Source organism: Opisthocomus hoazin, chromosome 1 (assembly GCF_030867145.1).
Source record: "Opisthocomus hoazin isolate bOpiHoa1 chromosome 1, bOpiHoa1.hap1, whole genome shotgun sequence".
Classification (NCBI taxonomy): domain Eukaryota; kingdom Metazoa; phylum Chordata; class Aves; order Opisthocomiformes; family Opisthocomidae; genus Opisthocomus; species Opisthocomus hoazin.
In genome coordinates this window covers 109,376,298-109,389,777 of record NC_134414.1, presented here as the reverse complement: position 1 = coordinate 109,389,777, position 13,480 = coordinate 109,376,298, and positions in this window count along the sequence as shown.

Here is a 13,480-nt window from a genome sequence, read left to right as displayed (position 1 = left end):
ACCACTCCCTCAGAAAAGATACATTTTTCTAATCCAATGCTGAGCATTTAGCAAAAATGAAAAAGATGTTGTCCTTTTGAAAATACTAGGTCTTCAGCAAGCCTGTGAGGTTTGTATAGGATACATAGGTAATAAATAACCAAATTTTGAAATGCAGCCACATCTGAAGCGTCCTACTGGCCAACACGGACAGCCAGAGCAAGGCGTGCATAAGAGAGTCCATTTAGAAGTGGAAGAACACATAGAGAAAACAAAGGGATAACCTACACTTATAAAATGCCAATTTTAGAGAAATAAATGATAAAGTGGTAGTAGTCACATTTTGAACTTATTGTCCTGATCAAAGGGTGCAAAATTTCCTTTGTGACCTGAACCATTCAGCTGGTTGTGTTTTTACCACGTGCATGAGAACAGAAACTTTGATGATGATGCTACTGGCTCTGTTACAGTAGCACCCAGTGCCCCCAGATAGGGCTCAGGCTGCCCATCTGCTAGGTTCTGTAAAGGTACAAAACAGTAAAAATAATTCCATAAAGCTTTGTTTTCCATTCCAGGAATTTTTTTTTTTAATGAAAGGCATTATGAATTGCTCACTGAAAAATGTGTTCACTTTGTTCACTTCTAAGAAAATCTGGCAGCATTTGTTTTCCTGGCTTCTTCGCAACCGGTACCTTTAGCATATGTTCATTTTATCCCTCCTTCTTGCCACATCCTGAAGTTAAGTGTGGTAGGTTTGACCCATTCTTTCTCTGAAGGAACTGGGACGGCCTGAAGAGTCCATGGAACAGGGAGGTAAGGTTGGTGGGCAATGGGTGGCTGTGGAGGGGACCTGACAGCTATGCAGAAGTGGCTTTTTTTAGGTTTTATCCCCTTGTTATTAAAAAGAAATGTGAGATACCTGTATAAATTTAAAGAGATAAATACAATCATACATACATACTGTTTATCCAGCAGGAAAAACAAATCAAATTTTTGAAGGAAAAATCAAACGTTCTACCTCCTCATGTAAAGGTAATTACACCAAGCAGCACTGCAGCTCATCCTTCAGTATCAACCCAGCTGAGAAGCACATCACTGGTAAGAGAATTTGGAAAGGGAACACTGGCCATAAGTGAGGCAGTAGTTAATGAAATTATTCTACTACTAAATAGGAATATAGGAATGTTCTCAGAGTATGCAAGGATGCAATGAAGAAGGCTAAGGTCCACCCGGAATTAAATCTGGCAAGGGATATGAAAGACAACAAGAGGGGCTTCCTCCAGTACATCAGCAGCAAACAGAAAACTAGGGAAAGTGTGGGCCATTGCTAAATGAGGTGGGTGCCCAGGTGACAGAAGGTACAGAGAAGGCGAAGCTACTGAACGCCTTCTTTGCTTCATTATTTACTGTTAAGGCTGGTCCTCAGGCATCCCAGTCCCTGGAGCCAAGAGAGAAAGCCTGGAAAAAGGAAGACCTTCCCTTGGTTGAGGAGGATCAGGTTAGAGATCATTTAAGTGAACTGGACACTCACAAATCCATGGACTCTGATGAGATGCACCCATGAGTGCTGAGGGAGCTGGCATATGTCATTGCTGAGCCACTCTCCATCATCTTTGAAAGGTCCTGGAGGACAGGAGAAGTACCTGAGGACTGGAGGAAAGTCAGTGTTTCTCCAGTCTTTAAAAATTACAAGAAGAAGGACCCAGGAAACTACAGGCCCACCAGCCTCACCTCCATCCCGGGAAAGGTGATGGAACAGCTCATTCTGGATGTCGTCTCTAAGCAAGTGGAGGAAAAGAAGAATATCAGGAGTAGTCAACATGGATTCACCAAAGGGAAATCATGCTTGACCAATGTGATAGCCTTCTATGATGGCATGACTGGCTGGGTAGAAGAGCAGTGGATGTTGTCTACCTCGACCTCAACAAGGCTTTTGACACTGTCTCCCATAACATCCTCATAGGCAAGCTCAGGAAATATGGGCTGGATGAGTGGACAGTGAGGTGGATTGAGAACTGGCTGAATGGCAGAACTCAGAGGTTGTCATCAGCGGTGCTGAGTCTAGCTGTAGGCCTGTAGCTAGTGGGTTTCCTCAGGGGTCTGTACTAGTCCCAGTCTTACTCAACTTCTTCATCAATGACCTGGATGAAGAGCTAGTGTACCCTCAGCAAGTTTGCTGATGACACAAAACTGGGAGGTGTGGTAGATACACCAGAAGGCTGTGCTGCCATTCAGCGTGACCTGGACAGGCTGGAAAGTTGGGCAGAGAGGAACCTGATGAAGTTCAACAAGGGCAAGTGCAGGGTCCTGCACCTGGGGAGGAACAACCTCATGCACCACTACAGACTCAGGGAGGACCTGCTGGAAAGGAGCTGTGTGGAGAGGGACCTGGGACTGCTGGTGGATAACAAGTTAGCCATAAGCCAGCAATGTGCCCTAGTTGCCAAGAAGGCCAGTGGTATCCTGGGGTGCATTAGGAGGAGTGTGGCCAGCAGGTCAAGGGAGGTTTTCCTTCCCCTCTACACTGCCCTCGTGAGGCCCCATCTAGAGTACTGCATCCAGTTCTGGGCTCCCCAGCTCAAGAAAGATGAGGAACTACTGGAGACATTCCAGCGGAGGGCTACGAGGATGATGAGGGGACTGGAGCATCGCTCCTACGAGGAAAGGCTGAGGGAGCTGGGCTTGTTTAGCCTGAAGAAGAGAAGGCTGAGAAGGGATTCTATAAATGCTTACAAATATCTTAAGAGTGGGTGTTGAGGGGGTGGGGCCAGACCCTATTCAGTGGTGCCCAGCGACAGGACAAGGGGCAACGGGCACAAACTGAAGCACAGGAAGTTCTGTCTGAACATGAGGAAGAACTTCTTCCCTCTGAGGGTGACGGAGCACTGGAACAGGCTGCCCAGGGGGGTTGTGGAGTCTCCTCTAGAGATATTCAAAACACACTTGGACACAGTCCTGTGCAACCTGCTGTAGGTGACCCTGCTTTGGTGGGGAGGCTGGACTAGGTGGTCACCAGAGGTCCCTTCCAAACCCTGCCATTCTCTGATTCGGTGATTCAGTGATTCTAAGCAATTGCCATTCTCATACAATTAACAATATCTTCAGTTTCCATGGGCACCAGTAGAAATGGCCACTGATGGCTCAGAAGCTAGCAAACTGAATCAGAGCAGCAGCATGAGTCCTGACTCTGCCAAACTGTGTCGTGAGGAAGACTTCAGTCCCAAATCCACTGTGTGTTGTAAGGGTACAGCAATACCTCCCATGGGTGTTACGACAGCTATCTGTTTGCTACCCATCAGCTGATAAGCATTAATTGTCAGTGTTTATGGCCTTAGCCTATCCCACTTACAGTAAAATGTGTCGGCCTGAAGCTGTTGCATGTGGTCTTAACCTAATGTTGTTCATCTCGTAATTTGTGCCAGGTCTGTAACTGGACCATGCAGAGGGGCAGCTACAGCAGCTCAGCTAACTGGGAACACTCTTCGGAAGTAGACTGTACTCACAACTCAACAGAAATGCGTGTGCCAGGACAGGTGATTGGCGTAGTGAAGGAAGACTAGTCCAACAATCATCTTAATACTGCTAGTAACTTCAGGTGAAATAGATGAAATTATTTTTCTGCTTTTTAACGGAGTTTCCAGACTAATTATAGAAGTTGTATGGAAAAAAACACAAGAAAGGTAGGTAGGCAAAATAAGCAAGAAAAGAAGGAATAAAAAAGTTCAGGTTAGGAAGAAGCTTTCCATTTGCTTCTGGCTTTTCAGTGTTGGGTTGTTTTCCATTTTCCTTGGATTATATGCGAGGTACAGCATAATTAACAAGAAGATCAAAGAGAATGACTGTGTGTGGGTTGGCATGGGACTGTCCAAAGGTTGGGGGCAACTCCTGTAAGGTTTCAGGGGTCCCCTTTAGGATTCAGCTACAAACCATTAGATGTGTTCACTAGTATGAGAGAAGTAGGAAATAAATTAGGGCCGCTGTATTGCCTAGCAGAAGAAGCTGAAGGAGGTTAGCTGTAAGGACACATGCAGTTCAGCCAGAGACCTCCTCAGTCGCTGAGAACTGTTACAGTACAACTGGCAAGAGACAGCCACATCAGCGTGATACTGCCTGCTAAAACAACTGAGTAAAACTGTCTTATGTTTTGTGGTGTTTGGCAAATCAGGTACTCTCAGAAATGCAAGCAGGGCTCTGGAACTATTTGTGATAGAAGACTTAAGGCCCTCTTCCTGACCTAACTAAAACTGTAGTTGTTTAACAAAAGATGGAGAATCTAAAACAAGAAAGACTGGGATCTACTCCAGGATTGACCCAGCAGAGTGACTAGATGTCTCTCTCAGAAATGGGAAACACAACTTCTCTCTTTCAGGAGGAAGCAGAGAGGCTGTTTGACCTGAGGCTTTGGGAAACAGGATTTTAGTGAACCCACATGTCCCTTTCATCAGCTACTGCATCTGAGCAGAGCTCAGCCAAAGCCAGGGATAGCACTGCAGACCAAAGCAGAGATTACAAAGTGCACGAACCAGCTTTTGCCGTAAGGCTTTCTAGGACAACTTCCTAAATTAATGCCTAATTGGGATTGCATAGTTGTGAGTTGTTCTTACAGGACTAGCTCTTTCATTCTTAGAATGGCAGAGGTTGTAATTTCTAAGCAGTCCTGTTTTGCTTCATTGTTTCAAGTAACTGATGCTGTTTCCTTTTTTCATGAAATGTAAAGAATACTTGTGTTCATTTTTATGTAATATCAGACATGGTTTCCACCAGCTCTCCAAGCAGGCTTGCAGACTAGAGCTTAGTCACTCAATACCCATTTTAGATACCAATTGACAATTCATGACAATTTCAAGTATTTATCCCATTTGTTACACCAGTACTTGAGCACCTCATATTCTTCAGTGTCTTTACCCTCATACTGCTAACATCCAACTTCTAAAATCAAAACCAAGGTCCTCCTCTTGCCCTTGAAATCAGGGGCTTGAATGCTTTTGTGGATGCAGGCATTAGCAACCTGCCTAACGTCACCCAGGAGTTCAGCAGCAGAACAGAAGCTCTGAACCTTTTCCCCCACATCCAAAGCAGCTGTCCTAAAGAGTGGCTCCTGTACCTGATGCAGGACAGACCTCTGCTCCAAGGCTTGATTGCCTGCGGTTTCCATCAACTTCAGCAGGATTGAGGACCATTCCTCACCTTTGAAAATCACATGTGTAGATTTTTTTGTGCTCTGTACTGGAAAATGGGGATATCTACATGCCTGTATGTTAACAGTCTCCACACAAACCATGCACTCATATTTCTGAGTGCAGGCAGAGACTTGCAACAGATTAATAAAGTTTATGATAACCATGTGACTTCTCATTTTTTGCTTTTGTGAGAAGGATTGAAATTTTCTGGAGTGAATCTGCTGTGGAACTGCAGCAGCTGGTTAGATGGTAAGGGCTTTACCGCTACAGGAAAGTGAAAATCAAAATGTTAAATAATTATAACCTCTTGCAGTCATACATGCTACAGATAGAGTTCTGACAGTAACATATCATCCTTTTCTTCCCTGATTTGCATCCTGAACTGTCTGGGTTATTCCCTGGGATACAGCAACATGCTTTTCTTTGTTTTCTACCTCCATGTATTGCAACATTTCCTATGTTGTCATCACCAACAACAGGGTACATGTTCCTCCAAGCTATTATGCATAGCTCAAGTCTTAAAGCTTACCAACCTATAGGAGGCCAGAGATGGAGAGATAACGCTGTGGCCACAGGGGAGAAAGGAAGATGAAGACAAACCATGGCTTTGTAGTGATGGTACATGGTTCCCACAGCCTGCTTCTCCCTGAGTATTCAGTAGCTTGTCAAACAGGAGGAAACGGCAAATAACACTCTTCTCATGACTAGCTGAGGAATATACAGCCATTAAATTTATTCTCAACACACGCTGAGCTTGAACAGGGCCTTTTCAGACCTCTAGTGCATTCTACAACTGTATGTATAATGATTTTAACAACGCCAGCTCCATCACTCTTACTCAATTGCATGAACATTCACTGCAGAGGTTTTGCAGATGGCAGCGGGGAATTACACTGAAGAAAACCAGCTTTAAAAATGCAGACCTTTGGCCCAAAATTTAAAGGAGAATACATATTATCTCTCAGGAGGATGTTTGTTAGCTATAAAACAGAATTATAGCAAACAAGTGTAGGTCAGCCCCTGAATGTGATCTAAGATCATTGCCCGTGCCCACATTCTCGAATAGGTCTGACAGATCTCCATTAGTTCTAGGAAGGATAAGTGGTGTGCACACACCAAGGCATTACCATATCGCCTAGAAATGCAATAATGCAGAAAAGACATAACACTGGAAGAGACAGTTGGGAAATACAGGGTGTTTAAATTCTTTTTCCTTGGGGAGTGTGACTGAAGAGAACTTGTGCATATTCATAAGTTTCATCCAGCTAAGTTCCTGAACATCCCAGAAACCTCATGAGAATATGACAACTTCCATTGCACTTGAGGGCTTTTTATCTGAAGTGTAAAGTTTCCACCTGTATCATATCAGAATCATTTTCCTTTTAAGCAAATACACATTTATTACTTTTCAGAACTATATATCAGTTTTGGCTCAGCTACTTTACTGTTTATTCAAAGAATCTTACAATCAGCTTTTCTACAGAGGTGTAAAATCACTGCAGAGAGTGATGCCCCAGACATTCCCTTCCAATTATCTTGAACTGTAAGAGTCAATTGCTATAAGATATTTCATTCTTCAATGACTGTTTTCATGGATGTGATTTAAATTATACCAAAGATTTTTAATTAAAGTCACCCTTGTCATGCAAATATTTAATTTGTATTGATATATTTTTAGCTATAAACCACTGTCTTGATGCTTGGAAAAGACCCATTAAAATTCATAAGACTATTTTAATACAATGTCGACACTGTGTTACTTGTGACATATTTGTCAGTCATTCATTATGTGGCTGGCTGGTGAGACTGTAGAGGTGAAATTCTAGCTCAGACTATTTCAGAACAGCAGGCGTTTCTGCCAGGCTTTTACAGCTTCAGTTAAGTATGAATAAAAACAACTTTTGATAAAGGCAGGGTTGCAAAGTCTTGCAACTTTTCACAAGTTTCGTGGTCATAAGTGTCCTTCTCAGAGGCTCAGATTTTAAAGTCACCTCTCTGCAGGAACAGCTGTAGTTTTCTTCTGAAGCATGATTCTGGATCTAGCCTTCAGCATTGCAAATAAATGCTTTAATACGAGATCCTTCAAGGATCAGTATCCAAGAATAGATATAACTTGATACAGGAATCTTTCTTTTCTTTTTATTTTTTCCCTGACAGAAGTGGCACAGCACTGAAACAGTGAAGTTGTACAATATCTGTGTTTCAAGCTATGGTTAGACAAAGCCACCTGACCTGATCTAGCGTTGAGTGGGAAGCCTGATTAGAAGGCCTCTGGAGGTCCCCTCCATCCTAAGCTTCCTAAAACTTTATGATTTGAAAGTCATCTTCACAGTATGCTATAACCTGGAGAATTCTCACTTACTAAAAATCAGTATTTCTTCTTCTCTACACCCTGGAGCATTAGGCCTCTACTTATTATGCTTCCATAGTTCCCACTGCATAATCCCCCTTCTCTGAGTGAGACTGTGCTGTGCCTTGCAGAAAGGACAAACCACTGCACCTCATAAGCCTTTGTTCTGGCTTCTGTTTCTTAGGACATTTAAGGATGCCCAATGTAACTTAGCAATTATGGGAGAATACAGCACAGCAACTTTCCAGGAGGTCCAAATATTTGTATCATTTGTGTAAAGCTAGCTACTGGCATCAGCAACTTTTGCCGTCTCCTTATTTGTTTCTTTCCCATCTAATTTTGGAAAGGCCTCCACTGATGACTTCCTGCTAGAGTGAAACCAGACACCTATTCCTACCTATTTCTTCCTATATTTTTCAGTGGATCTCCAGGCATGCAAAATTCCCTCCCATCCAGTGACTGCTTGGCTTCTTGAAGAGCTGCTGACAAGGAAACCTGTTCCTTCTGGAAATCCGTGTCAGCCTCATCAGCAGGCTGTTCCTGGTGTATGTCCTCACTGGCTCTTTCTGAGGCCTCCATCCAAAAGATTTGCAAGCCCTGACTTCCCTTTGCCAAAGCTCTGCTGAGCTTTCCCAATACCCAATGCATATTTATTTACCCATTGATTCTTTTTAGGCTAGCTTGACCAAGCTGCCCCGTGGAGGCGTCAGGCTTTCTGATCACACATCGCTCTCACATGGGGTCTTGTTAGACACCCTGCAGTTCAGCAATATGGAGACAGCCTCATGCAAGCAGTTTCACATCACAGTTTCATTGTTAAGTTCCTTAGAAACTCCACCTGGTCCAAGAGATTTGTGTCTGCTCTTTTCATCCATTTTGTTTCTGATCTTGTCCAATGCTCTTATTTGAGTCAGAGCCTCTGACGCATCCCCCTCGTAAAGACTTTCAGCATGGGAAATGCCTCGAGCTGCTCCATGATAAACAGATGCAGAAAGATAATTTCATTTCTCTGCTCTGTCCTTATCTTACTTGAGCATTCTTTCCTTTTATGCCTTTGCTGTCTATCACATCTTCACATCTTCTGGCAGAGGTCCTGCAACTGCTGTGTCTGAAAAAAATGTTATTCTTTTTGCTAGTTGTTCTTCAAGATCTTCTTTAGCCTTCCTTATGGTATTCTTACAAGTGGCCTAGCAAAGTTTAGGATCCTTTCTATTTTTCTGATGAGGTCACAACTTCACAATTCAGTGTGCCACTGGCTGTCCTGTTCATGCTAATTTTGCAGAATGCCTAATGTTTCCAGCTCATGACTTTCCAGAGCATCAGATGTCATTCTTTGCTGTCCTAGGGCACTCTGAAACCACAGCACTTCTCATTTTATGAGTACCAGTGGGTCAGTGAAGAAAATAAGTAGTTCCGTGAGCAGCCGACTTAATGAAGCCTGCTTCCAGATGAACTGCTGTGAAGTGGTTGGATTTCCTAGGACTTAAAGTACCAGCTCTCATCACAAAGTTTCCTGCAGTTGGAGTATTCACAAAGTCGCTTCTTTTAACATGAATACTCTGTTGTGTAGTAATACAATTGATTATATGCTGCTGCCTTTCTCCGCCAAAAAAGAGAATTAAGAAGAGCTGCTCTCTCTACCTAGCCACTGAGGTTTACAGAAGCTGGAAAAAAACCTCTCTCAAATTTGGTTAAAACTGGCTAATATATTCAATATGTTTTAAGGGACGCTAACAGAGAGGTTTATTCAGATAGCACAACTACATAGTTTGAATTTCTATAAGAATGTATTCACAGAATTCACAGAATGTTCGGGGTTGGAAGGGACCTCTGCGGATCACCTAGCCCAACCCCCCTGCCGAAGCAGGGTCACCTACTGTGGAGTCCTGGCTGGACGAGAGGGGACATAGCTTGGTGCGTTGAGCAACCCAGGTTCCGATCCGGAAGTGAGCCTTGGGAGCGGCTGACACAGAACCCTGCTGGGAAGGCAGAGCGACGAGCTCGGGACACTGGAGCAGGGGGAACGTCACTGTTTCCTGCCACACTGTCACTTCCTTCCTGCTACGTTGTTGTTTCCTGCCACAGCACTGTTTTCACTTCGAGATGCAGCTCTGCACCAATCACAACGAGTTGCAGTAGTTTTGCCTACATATGGATTGGGGGTTTAACCATTCAGATGCTGTAATAGTTTTGCTATATAAACCTTGTTTTTGCTGACTAATAAAGGTGAACGACCATACTCATATTGGGGTCACATTGTTACAACGGATCCGTAACCCACGCCAACAACCTACAGCAGGCTGCACAGGACCTTGTCCAGGCAGGTCTTGAGTATCTCCAGAGAAGGAGACTCCACAACCTCCCTAGGTAGCCTGTCCCAGTGCTCCGTCACCCTCAGAGTGAAGAAGTTCTTCCTCATGTAGGCAGAAAACAAAACCTTTCAAAGAGGCAACACAGAGTCCTGTGGCAACTCTGGCAGCTGTGACTGTATCCCCACACCAGTTTTCAACAGGCAGAAATTTTTTCCCATGTTGTGTTTTCATTGTGTATCCAGAAATCCCAGACAGTGCCTTGATCTCAGAGTGCAGCCCACACACAGGACCCAGCTCACCTCCTGTCTGCCACAAAGCTGTGTCCAGTTGCGTCCTTTGGCCATGCCACCGGACCTGCCTGAAATGGTTTCAACCTCATTTACCTTGGCTAATACTCACTGATGTTTGACTTCCCTTGCTGTTCCTCTGACCTTGCAGACGAGTGTGTATTCCAGCTGTCTGTGGGCTCTAAACATTCTCTCTCATGGTACAGGATCCTCAAGAACAGAGGGAAACCAGAAAATCATTCCTCGGAGACAGTTAGTGGAGGTAAGGTGCTTCCTTTGCTCCTACGCAATCTCTTGGTCCCTTTTCTCTAATTCAGTTGTGCTACCCAACCAGTAACTCTGAGCCTGCCTGCAGTTGCTGTGTCTTGCAAAGTGGTCATGGAGAACTACTTAGGTAGAAAGCCTATGCAGATTAAAGTGTGCAAATTAAAACTAGTGTAAAGATAATTGCATCTCAATAGCCTTTCCTCCCTCATTCACCATCCTGTAACCTCTCCTTGCGGTCATAGGGTAGAGATAACGATTAGGCATCTGCTGTACCCTGAACCACAACAGCTTTGACTTTACTACCCTACACAAGGGTCTCTGTTACCTCGTGTGCTCCCTTTCTGTTGTATTTAGTGTCCCTCATCTGAAACTCTGACTGTAAACATTTAGGGCTAAAACTGTCTCTTCTTTACACTTTCAGCATATGCAGAAAAATGGGCAGTGGCATTTAGACTGCTGTAAAACAAACAAAAAATAAACCCAAAGGCTCATTTGTTCTTCTGCAGTATCGGGAAAGTTCCTCCCTGAATGCTCTGTGACTTGTTCCCTTGAATGCTGGTTTTGTACATTGCGTTTGATAAGTTCTGTGTAAGTAAAAATTAAATTTGTGGCAAAATGGGGACATAAATAATTCATAAGAGGGTTACAACTCAGTGTAATTTCAGCTTCTTCTTGCTGAGACTTGATTCTTCTCTGTATGCAAAAGACATCCCCTGAAGTACTTAATAACACCACACTGATTTTTCCTATGGTGTAGCTGGTCTCACAGAGGCTGATTTTATATCAAATTTACTGTGTCTGTGCATAAGACAATTATATAGAAAACCAATAGATGTAGATGGTGTTAAAAACAAGCTGACAATCCATGTACAGCTTCCTTAAAAAGTTAAATGGAACAACAAAGGCAGTAAACGCCTAAGAGAGAAACCTATGCTGCTTTTCATTTCCTTATAAAGAATGCTGATAAGGGCTTTTTTGGAGTGGGGTGAGGGTTATAAACAAAAATCTTATTACAGCTTTTGGCTGTGAAATAGCAGTCAGAGAAAGCCAAGAGAGATTTCAGAACATGTTTCTATTCGGTTCAATGATTTTTTTTTTTCAGTCAGATTTAATATTCGTTGCCTCTTTAAAGGGTATTTAAAGACACAGCATATGCATACATGATTCCTAAAAATTGGCCCTTTGTCTAGTCAAAAAGAGAGCATGCATACAAAAATACAGGTTGTATATGGGCTTGCAGTAGAGAAGGAATGCTTCTTTCAAGGTCTACTGCAGGAATTTTGCTTCAGGTTAAGGAAACAAGTTCTCCCTTTGCTTTGTGTTGTGATTCTGACTTTGCTTACTACTGTTACTTTTTTTCAGTTGTTCGGGTGTCCTTTGAAACAAGTACATATAATGTACTTGGAAAAAATACTGTTATTTCAAGATGCACTTTAGGAAACAGAAAGCCCTCAACATTGTTGATTTTTTCACAACTACCATCAAGACATGGATTTCCAAGATGAAAACAGTGGCATCCTTTGGTCTAATCAAGGTTTAATTGAGTCTGCACTGTCAGTCAGGCAAAGAGCTGAAGGAAACAAAGCAGGATTTTAGCGAGCAGCATTAAAGAAGGACCATTTAGTAATTTCCAGAGGTTGCCAGCTGGTTGACAGAAGTGCTGCTGAGCTCTCTTTAAAACAAGCTTTTCTAATTACTGACATTTCTGGTTTCCCTAATTATCTGCTCATTGTTCTATGAAAGACTAAGCACTTTTTTAGCATTCCAACTAAGAAATCATAATATGCTAGTAATATAGCAATATAACAATGTATAAGCTGGACCCAGCACCATTAACAACAGCTGATGTTTCCCTCTATGCCAGCCTAGACCCCATCTGCCTCTCCAGACAGAGGACATGATCCTTCAGTTACTCGCTTTTTAATGCATGTCACAGCATCTTCTGATGAACCAGTCATCTGGTTTCGTTTCTCCTCTTCTTTCACACCTCTATTCTCCTAGTAACAGTGGAGATAAAATGACAGATATTTCAAATAGAAGAGCGCTTTTGTTTTTCAATAACAAGAAAGAGAAGTTTTTCTTTTTAGAAAAAGTCAACAGGAGCATTTCATTTTCTCTTGTCTTGTCATGCGCCTCTGGAAAGCCACAGGAGTGTAGTCTGGGAGAATTAAAGAGTTCATACTTGAATGGGATTTGTTCCTGTGTTCCACCAATCCAGCGCACAAATCCTAGCCACCATTCCTTGGCTGGAATTAACAACTCAGCAGCTAATTCACATAGTGCTGGTTACCATTTCACTCAGTGCAGAATCCCACACCTTCCACCAGTGTCCGAACTGCAGCTATTACAGGGAACAGTGAAAATATATTGATTTTGGTGATCATTAGGACTGTTTGCCTGAATTGTAGTGTAATATGTCCCTGCACTGTAGATTAACATGACCTTTTCAAAACAGGTATCAAACATTTGTTTTTAGAAGTTATACTGTTTGCCTTAGCGTACATTCATCCAGTTTGCACTGCTAATGTACTTTGGTTATTGCACACTCAACTAAGTCAATGGTCGCTTGCTATACATCCAAACATTTCAAACATGTTACACTTCTTAGAGTACCTTTAGCATGTCTGTTATTGCTTGCAAGACTGACTTTGTTAAGCACTTGATAAACACATATGCTTGTGGAATAGTAATTTGAATTTTCCTTCTGATGAGGATATGGCAATAAATCAAACTCATTCTGAAATGTAAACCCATCGATGTGATTACTGTTTTCTCATTCCCAAAGTCTTGTTTCTTTTTTGCTTTATTTGAGAAGCCTGTATCTTGGGGAAGATTTTTATCAAATGTACTTGATGCAAATGGAATATAACCAGCAATTTGCTACTGTCATTTTTTACACCTGGAAAGACAGCATTTGCTTCTTCATTTGTCTCACTTTGCCACCCAGTAGTGTTGTATTCTAGCACCTTCTGCATCAAATCAACAATAATAATGAAATTATTCATAAATTTATGAGCCTGAGTCTCTGTCTCTTCTCACCTTTTGGGTAAAAGCTCACTTTGGGCTAAACTGAGGGAGTTAATTATTCATATTTTCATTCTCATG